Raw genomic sequence first — 8,650 nt, forward strand, 5'->3', positions numbered from 1 at the left:
AGAGGAAGGCAATGGGTTGTAGCTCAAAGGCTATTTCCATCCCACCACCTCTTACCTCTTGGCCAAGAATGGCTGGCCCTGGAATGTACTCAGGATCCCCAAATGAAGCCTTATCTGATGAGTGGCTTGATTGCCCTTGTCTGGGGGAAAATTTTTTTTTCTGCAGCATTCTTAATTCAACTGAAATTATCCTTTTATGGGTTACCTTAAAGCCAAGATTTTAAAGATGTCAAAACCACCTGCTAAAGTTAATTATTTTCCAAGTGACATAGACCTCAAAGAAGGAGATTTGTTTTCATCTCACCTTCTCACCCTCCAGGAGTGGCAGCCTATATATGGACTGTGGGAATTCCTGCAGAGTTGCCATTCTGGGAGGAGAGCCTAGCAGAAGTGGTGACCTTGTCATTGGAATTCATTTCAAAATTGACACTCCAGGGGAACTTTCCATATGTCCCACCTCCCAGGCCTGGTGCACACTTCTAAAACATTCAAAGACATTATTTATTACAGTGTCTGACAAATAGTGGCATTGCACCAAAATGTGTAGCTTTGGGTTTTCCTCTTGTTGGCTGTATTTGCAGTGCTGAGCCTCCCAGGCACATGGCAAAGTCTTGCTTTTGACATGAGCCAAGAAATTTCATCTGGTACTGTCTAAAGAAACTGAGAACTGAAGGCTTTTTTTTACACCAGTAGATGGTCAATACATTTATCCAATCAAATATTTTTGCTTTTACAAAGCTGAAGAACTTATGAGGAGGGGCTATTTTAAGAGAAAGTGACTTGCAGATGGGTCCACTCTCTTTAATTGGACTCTAATTTTGAATAGTACATTATGAAGTTGATGTTTTTTAAAAAAGATAGCACCCGACATTGGTGAGAGGTTGGGAAATGGGCATACTTCTACATTTCCAATAAGACTGAAAATTGTTATGGATTTTTGGATTAAAGTATTTGTATATTGTAATTCAGTAATGCCTCTTTTCATAATTTATCCTAGGGACATAATTAGTAATATACATATAGGTCTCTAAACAGGGATTTTCATCATACCATTCTAATGAAAAATTTGGAAACAACAAAATTCCCAATATAAGAAGGTAGGTAAATAAATTATGATGTAAATATTTTGCAGACACACAAAAATCATTTTGAAAGACTTTTTAGAGATGGAGAAAGGAAATATTGTCCCTATATAATGTTAAGTGGAAAAAAGCAGGGAATGAAATGAATGAACTAAAAATCTTTGGTAAATAACAGATGTATAAGAAAAAGACTAGAAGTACATAATCACTAATATATTTCGGTTTCTATCTGGCTGGTGGGATTATGGGAAGTTTTTTTCTTCCAGTTTTCCATATTCACCATGTTATCCACAAGAAATATGCTTTATTCTTATAATTTAAAAATATGTAATTTTTTTAAAGAACTGAGCAGTTCATTAAAAGCTATGACAGAAGTAACATTATTTAACTGTGCCCCATTTTACCCATAAAAATTGAGGCTAATTGTATGAAATGTGTATGATAAAATGGTTCAACACAATTAAAAAATCAGGATTGAAGAAGAAATAAACTTAAATACAGTGTCAAAACTGACAGATAAAAATAGAGCCCATAGGAACACCTGGGTGGCTCAGTTGGTTGGACGACTGCCTTCAGTTCAGGTCATGATCCCGAGAGTCCTCGGATCGAGTCCCGCATGGGACTCCAAGCTCCACGGGGAGTCTGCTTCTCTCTCTGACCTTCTCCTCGCTCATGTTCTCTCTTGCTGTCTCTCTCTCAAATAAATAAATAAAATCTTTGAAAAAAATATAGAGCCCACATTTGTAGACCATACTATCCTACTTAATTGCATTAATCAAGCTGAGATTGGGTATTTCCTAGTGGCTGAAGCAAAGCCTCTCAGTGGTGTAGAGGCAAAGTTTTGGAGCCCTCAACCTGAGAGACACTAATGTGGGACTTTATCTCTTGTCATCGAGAGATGAGGCAAACGTATTTCCTGGCAATATCTTCACTGCAGGGGCCCTAAGACTGTTTTGTAGCATCTTCAAGGAATGTCAGTGGAGGAACTAAAATGGGACGCAGTGAGCAATTAATATGGGGCCTGTCTAGTTTAGGTTCTGCTAAAACAGAATTTGTCAAGGATTTGGGTGCAGGTGGTTTATTTGGGAGGTGACCTCAGGGAGCAGGAGTATAAAGCAGGGACAGCCCACAAAGAGTTGTTTGTTGTTGTTGTTTTTGTTGTTGTTGTTTGTTTTGGGGTTTTTAAATAATAGCTTTATTGAAATATAATTGGAACATCTAAAGAGAAGCTTAATTCTCTTACTTTCTTAAGGGTATACCCTACAATTCACATATTAAAGCATACAATGCAATGGTTTTTAGTACGTTAAAGAGTGTGTTATTGAGCTGGTTAGCTGGGAAGTCTCAGGGTTCCATCATGCTGGGCCCTCTGAGGAACTAAAGAGAAGGCTTTTCAGAATTGTCCCCCAAAGGAAAGGAGGCTGGGGCATTGTCCTCCTCTGACTGAGGGAAGCCTGTGTGCTATTAACTTCCCTGCCCTCTGGGCGTGCCTGGGAACTGATAGTCACTTTTCTGTTAACTCTGAATTTAACTCCTTTAAGACACTTTACTACTCTAAATATGATTAGCTTTGTTTATGACTTTTAAAATTACTACTAATACCTATATTTAAGCTCTTTCCATTTTGAATTGTAGTTTTCCATTTGTTTACATATCTCTCTGCTATTAGACGATAGCACTTCAGGGACACGGACTGATTCATCTCTGTCACTTTGGCACCTAGCCCAGTCCTGACACAGGTTCTTTGGAAATATTTATTGAATTGATGAATAATTAATAGCTTCACAAGACAATGGAAACAAATCAACAATTCAATTCTGAAATTTTTATTGGTGTCTGCCATGTGGCATCTACTGGGCCAAGTGCCAGGGATTCAAACATGAATAAATCACCGTTTCTTACCTTAAAGTTGCCAGAATCTAGAAGAGGAGATTGAAACATAAAGAAGAATGACAACACAGAGCAGTAAACAAAATCAGAGGTGTTAAGTTGAACCATATGAAATGGCCATCTTTGTAGATGAGAAAAAATTAAATATGGGCAATGTCATGGGATTGAACCTACTAAATATGATGCCAGAACAGAAGGTAGAGTAATTGCTGAACCTCACATGGTCTTGATCAGCAAGGGCTTTAATTCTAAGGCTTGAAAAAAATGGCGAAGATACTTGAATCCCTAGCAGGCAGCAGAGGATCCCTTGGGCAGATAAACTCAAGAAGAGATTACATCATGAACAAGCAGGATGGTTGGTACATTAATGGAGGTGAGGAGTGAATAAGGATGAGGTTTGAGGCTGTCGACTTCTGAGGAAAGACATCTTTTTATTTATTTTATTTTCAAATCTTACTTCCCTAAGCTAGTTGCTATCAAAGTTAATTGTGAAAAAAATCATCCCGTGAAATTCTGGCTCAAGTAATTTGTGGTGTTACCTAATGAGCAAGACATGTGCCAGGTATATTAGTTACTGCCTCCTGTGGAATGAATTACCCATAATGACATGTATTATCTCCCAGTTTCTGTGAATTGGGAATCCAGGAACAGCTTAGCTGGGTTCTCAAGCTACCAGTCTCTCACAAGACTGCAGTCAAGGTGTTGATTAGGGCTGCGGTCCTCTCAAGGTTTGATTGGAGCAGGACCCACTTCCAAGCTGACACATGTTGCTGTCGGACTGAGGGCTTCAGTTGCTTGGTAGATTTTGGAAGAAGGGCACCCCTGGCCCTGGCCGTGTGGTATCTCCAGAGAGCTGTGCACATCATAGAAACCGAACTCCCATCAGAGCAAAACAAAACAGGGCAAACAAGGTAGAAGTCACTATCTTTTATCAACCAGTCCTGAAAGTAACTTTTGTAGGATTCCATTTATAGATTTTGAAGCCAGTAGTGCAGCCACATTCATGTGGAAGGAATTAACTCAGGATGAGAATATCACAAAGTAGGGGATCATTGGAAGCCATTTCAAAAGCTGCCTACTATCCAGACAATTTTCAGAATCTATCGGGGACTTCTGTTTCCTGGTCAGAATCTCCTGCTCCTTGGGTTTTGTTAATACCTTGTCAGTCTTTAAGAGAATGCTGTGACTATCAGGGAAGAGATCAAAAGGCTACATCCAGGAGAACAACAATCTTTGGTTAAGACCAGTCACGTACTTAAAATCATATCATAACATAAGAGAAAGAAATTCTGAGAAAAGTTAAGTTAGTATTCCCTCCTTCCCAACCCATTTACAGGCAATGAAACCAAAAGACCTGGTTGTTCTGAGACAACACAATAAATCAGCGTGACACAACAGTGTGTTAGGATAAAGCTCAGGCTGTGTAACTTGAGTTATGGTGACCACCAGTTAGTAATGGTGTTCAAGGGGACCTCAGAGTCTGACCATTCCTGAAAGCATGTGCTTCCTTCTGGGCACTAAGTTTTATTTATTTATTTATTTATTTTTTTAAAAGACTTCATTTATATATTTGACAGAGAGAGAGATCATAAGTAGGCAGAGAGGGAGGCAGAGAGAGAGAGAGAGAGGAGGAAGCAGGCTCCCTGCTGAGCAGAGAGCCCAATGTGGGGCTCGATCCCAGGACTCTGATATCATGACCTGAGTTGAAGTCAGAGGCTTAACCCACTGAGCCACCTAGGCACCCTGGGCACTAGGTTTTAAAAGAGATATTGACAGCCTGGAGATTACATAAAGAGGACTGGCCGGGATTTGGATTATCTGAAGAGAAGGAGTGGAAGAACTGGTGCCTCTTACCTGTGGAAGATTCAAGGCCTCTCTCTTACAGAATGAAGGTGATAAAGCTGAGACTGGGCTATGCAAAGTAATAATAGGGCTCTTTCAGTTAAGTGACCAAAACCTAACTCAAGCAAGCTTGGGCAAAAGCTGGTTCTCACAGTCTAATGCAGGGAGAGCAGAGACAGGAAATGGCTTCAGGATTCTTCGTTGTTCTCTGTGTGTCCATCAACTTTGCCATGAGGCAGGACCAGGATGTAGGCTCACATTTTTCATAGCTTCATGGTCATATAGGAAAGTTCTCTCCCAGCTCCTGCTCAAAATCCAAAATCAGTGGAATGCCTGCTCTGTACTGGGCACTGGCCAAGACATCAAGGATACAGCAGTGAGCAAAACAAACATCCATGCCCACGTGAAGATGACATTCTAGAGGAATTGGCCTGGTGCAGTCTAGATGCCCAACCCCTGACCTCTGCAGTCCATCACACACCGTTGCTCAGGGAAGATGACCATCGGCCTGCCTGCCCTTGTTCAAAAACTTGAATGACTCCACTTTCTTACAGTATCTGATTCAGAATCCTCAATATGGTCACAGGGCCCTCGACAATGGGCTCCAACTTACATTTCTACTTTCTCTGTCACGTAGACTGCTTAAAAAAGGAATGAAATAAGGGCCCGCGTGGATCCCCAAGCATTCTCTGGGCTTTTGTTCTCCATCTGTCATCAAATTGTCCGTTAGCCTGGACCGACCCTCTTCCATCTCTGAAAACACAACTGTCTTTTAAGGTCTATCTCAAAGACTTACCTTCTCTATTCTCTCCCCATCTTCTGTCATCCTGTTCTCTCTCTCACCATAGTTTACTTGCCTACTATGCACTGATTCATCTTAATACCTCCTGTGATACCTACTAAGCCTGGGCTTGTCTTGTCTCTGCCTTTGCTCATGCAGTTCCCTTAGAAGAATCGTCCTTTCCCTTTTATTTCTGCTTGTGGAATGAAAACTCATCTTTTGCCTACCAGTTATTCTCTGATCCACCTCACCACATAATGTCCCATTTATACCTCTGCTCTGTATTTGACCATATTCTCCTTTGTCACCAAGTGTTCTGAGAAGACAACTTAATCTCCCAATCAATTATAAGCTATTTGAAGGCAGGATTCTCGACTTTTCATTTTTACCAATCTCCAAAGTGTGAAGTTCTGTTCTCTGTTCATGGATCTCATTCAATAAAATGTTTATTGGTTTGAATTTAACTGAGTTGAATATAAACCCCAGGAAAGCTGTACTTTTTGTGGGTCATGTGTCCATTTTGAGTAGTTAGAGAATGTTGAATCACACTAAAACAATACAGATAATTTTGTTTGTTAGTGAAATGTATCTTCACATGTACAGAGCTGACATGTAACACCGGCGGTTTGCCCTGTTATGTTGTTGCTGAAAGACTTGCTTGCTCATACAGTAGGAAAGCTCAGTATGGCACGGTCTGAATCTGAGGCTGCGCCTAGATGTCCTTCATCCTGTGACTGGGTTCTGCCTCTTTTCTCCATTTTCTCAGTCAAGAAAGATGGCCTATTACGGGTCTTACATTGTTCAAACTTTTGGGATGACCCTGAGCCAAATTGATGAGCATTTTATTCATTTATTTGGCAAATGTTTACTGAGTTCCCACTCAGTCCCAACTACTAAATGCTGGGGATGCAGTGATGTTAGGGGTTCAGTTGCCTCCCAAAATATAGGTTGGAATCAGAATAGGACTGTATTTGGAGATACATTTGGTACAGGGTCATTATGGTGGGTTCCCATTCAATATGATTGGTCTCTTTATAAAAAGGGGAAATTTGAACACAGAGATATATATTGAAGGAAGACAGTATGAAGGAATAGTTAGAATATCATGTGGACATGGAGACAGCCATCTGTGAGCCAAGGAGAGAGGCCTGGAACAGATTCTTCCCTCACAGCCCTCAGAAGGAACCAGCCTTACAAACACTTCATTTTCAGACTTCTAGGCCCCAGAATTATGGGATAACATATTTCTGTTGTTTAAGCCACCCAGTTTATGTGAATTTGTTGCAGCCACCCTAGCAAACTAAAATAAGTGGTGAATGAAATGGATAGATTTCCTATAGTCACAGAGCTTACAGTTCAAGTATATTAACAAGTAACCAAATCATGAATATATAATTAAAAACCAAAAGAAGTGCGCTAAAGGAATATCAACGCCCAGTGAACACATAAAGGGAAAAAACCCAACCTAGCCCTGCACATTCAGACCTGAAAGTATGAAGGAAGTAGTGAGTTGCATTCATTTAGCACAGATTCCTAGATGATTCCGGATAAAACTTTGCTTAGGGAAATTCCAGCAGGGAAAAGTATAAACACTGGATCTGCTGGGCTACTGTGTATTTTGAAGGAAGGGATGGAAATCCCATTTCTCAAGCCATTTCAAACGGCGCAGGGGAAAGCACTTTTAAGTCTTTTCTAGGGAGTCTTACGCTGGCTGGTTGATTTCATTTGGATTTTTTTCAGTTCTTTCTTGTGCAGTTCCCTAACTGCTTCTCAGATCATGACCTGACAGGTGAAGGGCTTATAATACCTCCTTTCCATAATCATGGCATGTCTTTCTTTATAAAACCAATCAGGCAAGGCTAATAATTTAAGACCCCCCCCGAAATAAAATAAAGTGACATTTAAAGTAAATTAAAGTGATTTAAGAATTTCCACATTCTGAAAGGAGTATAATTGTATTAAGAAGTTCAACCCTGAGGTGAATTTGGCATTTGGCAGCTTGACAGGCTCTTTTCAAATGTAACATTACTTGGTGCCAGAAGTTGCCGAAGCCATTCCCGTAGATGGTCTCAGAAACCATTTTGATTATCTGGTTGAAAATCACAGGCTGGCATATGAGTCATCTAGCCTTTTTGAGTGCGACACCCCAAATCGTGGATACTCAAACTTCAGCTGAATCGACCTTCAAAATCTGGAAAATGTGTCCAATGGTTTCAGAAAGTCAAAAGGCTTTCCTGCCCACCTCCTCAGAATGGGTGAAGTTTAGAAAACTGATGGTCTCTTTCCCACGTGGGCCCATGTCACCGATCTCCAATCTGTTGGTGACATTAGATTGTCTAGACATAGATGTCAGTCTAGATTGCCCTCAATGTCATACCGGTCAGGGGCAGCGGAGTAGGAGTAAGCCTCAGGCTCCCTCATTCTGAAACCAAAAGATTTCAGCCTGAGCCCTGAAGCAGGGAGGAGAGAGCCCAGATTCCAAGCCTTTTGCTTTTTGACACCTGGAGTCTCTCTGCTCTGTCTCATGGGCCCGAATGTGCTCCTTCTTTCTGTCCTCTGAAGTGGCAGCCATCTTTTCTTCTCTAACACTCTGTTTCTCAGCTATCATTGACCCTGAAGGCCTGGAGCCTTGTCTATATTGGACATGTTTCCACACATTCTCGCTCAGATGATCTGAGCAACTCTCTTTTGCCTGCGGCTATATTACATCCTGTGTTCAGTAAGATATGTTGACATAGGGAAACCTTTATACTGTGATGGGCCCAACAAAGTACCAGTCACTGACTCCAGCCAGCTCTGTCCTGTGTCTCCAGTACCTGTGTGGCCTCTGATAACTAAGGATCATAAAAGGGTGGCCCATTTGAGAAGAAAAGCTCAGATCCTCTTGGAATTCAGGCAGCACAGTTTTGATTATGGTTTGGTGAGTGGTAGAAGGAAGACCATGGAGTCTTTTACACTACTGATATGCTTAAAGGTGACTGTAACAGACTGCTGGCATTTAAATGTGGTTGTGAGCCCTATATCTATATCTTGGACAGCATGAAATCTGATATTA

This window comes from Mustela lutreola, chromosome 4 (assembly GCF_030435805.1).
Source record: "Mustela lutreola isolate mMusLut2 chromosome 4, mMusLut2.pri, whole genome shotgun sequence".
NCBI lineage: Eukaryota > Metazoa > Chordata > Mammalia > Carnivora > Mustelidae > Mustela > Mustela lutreola.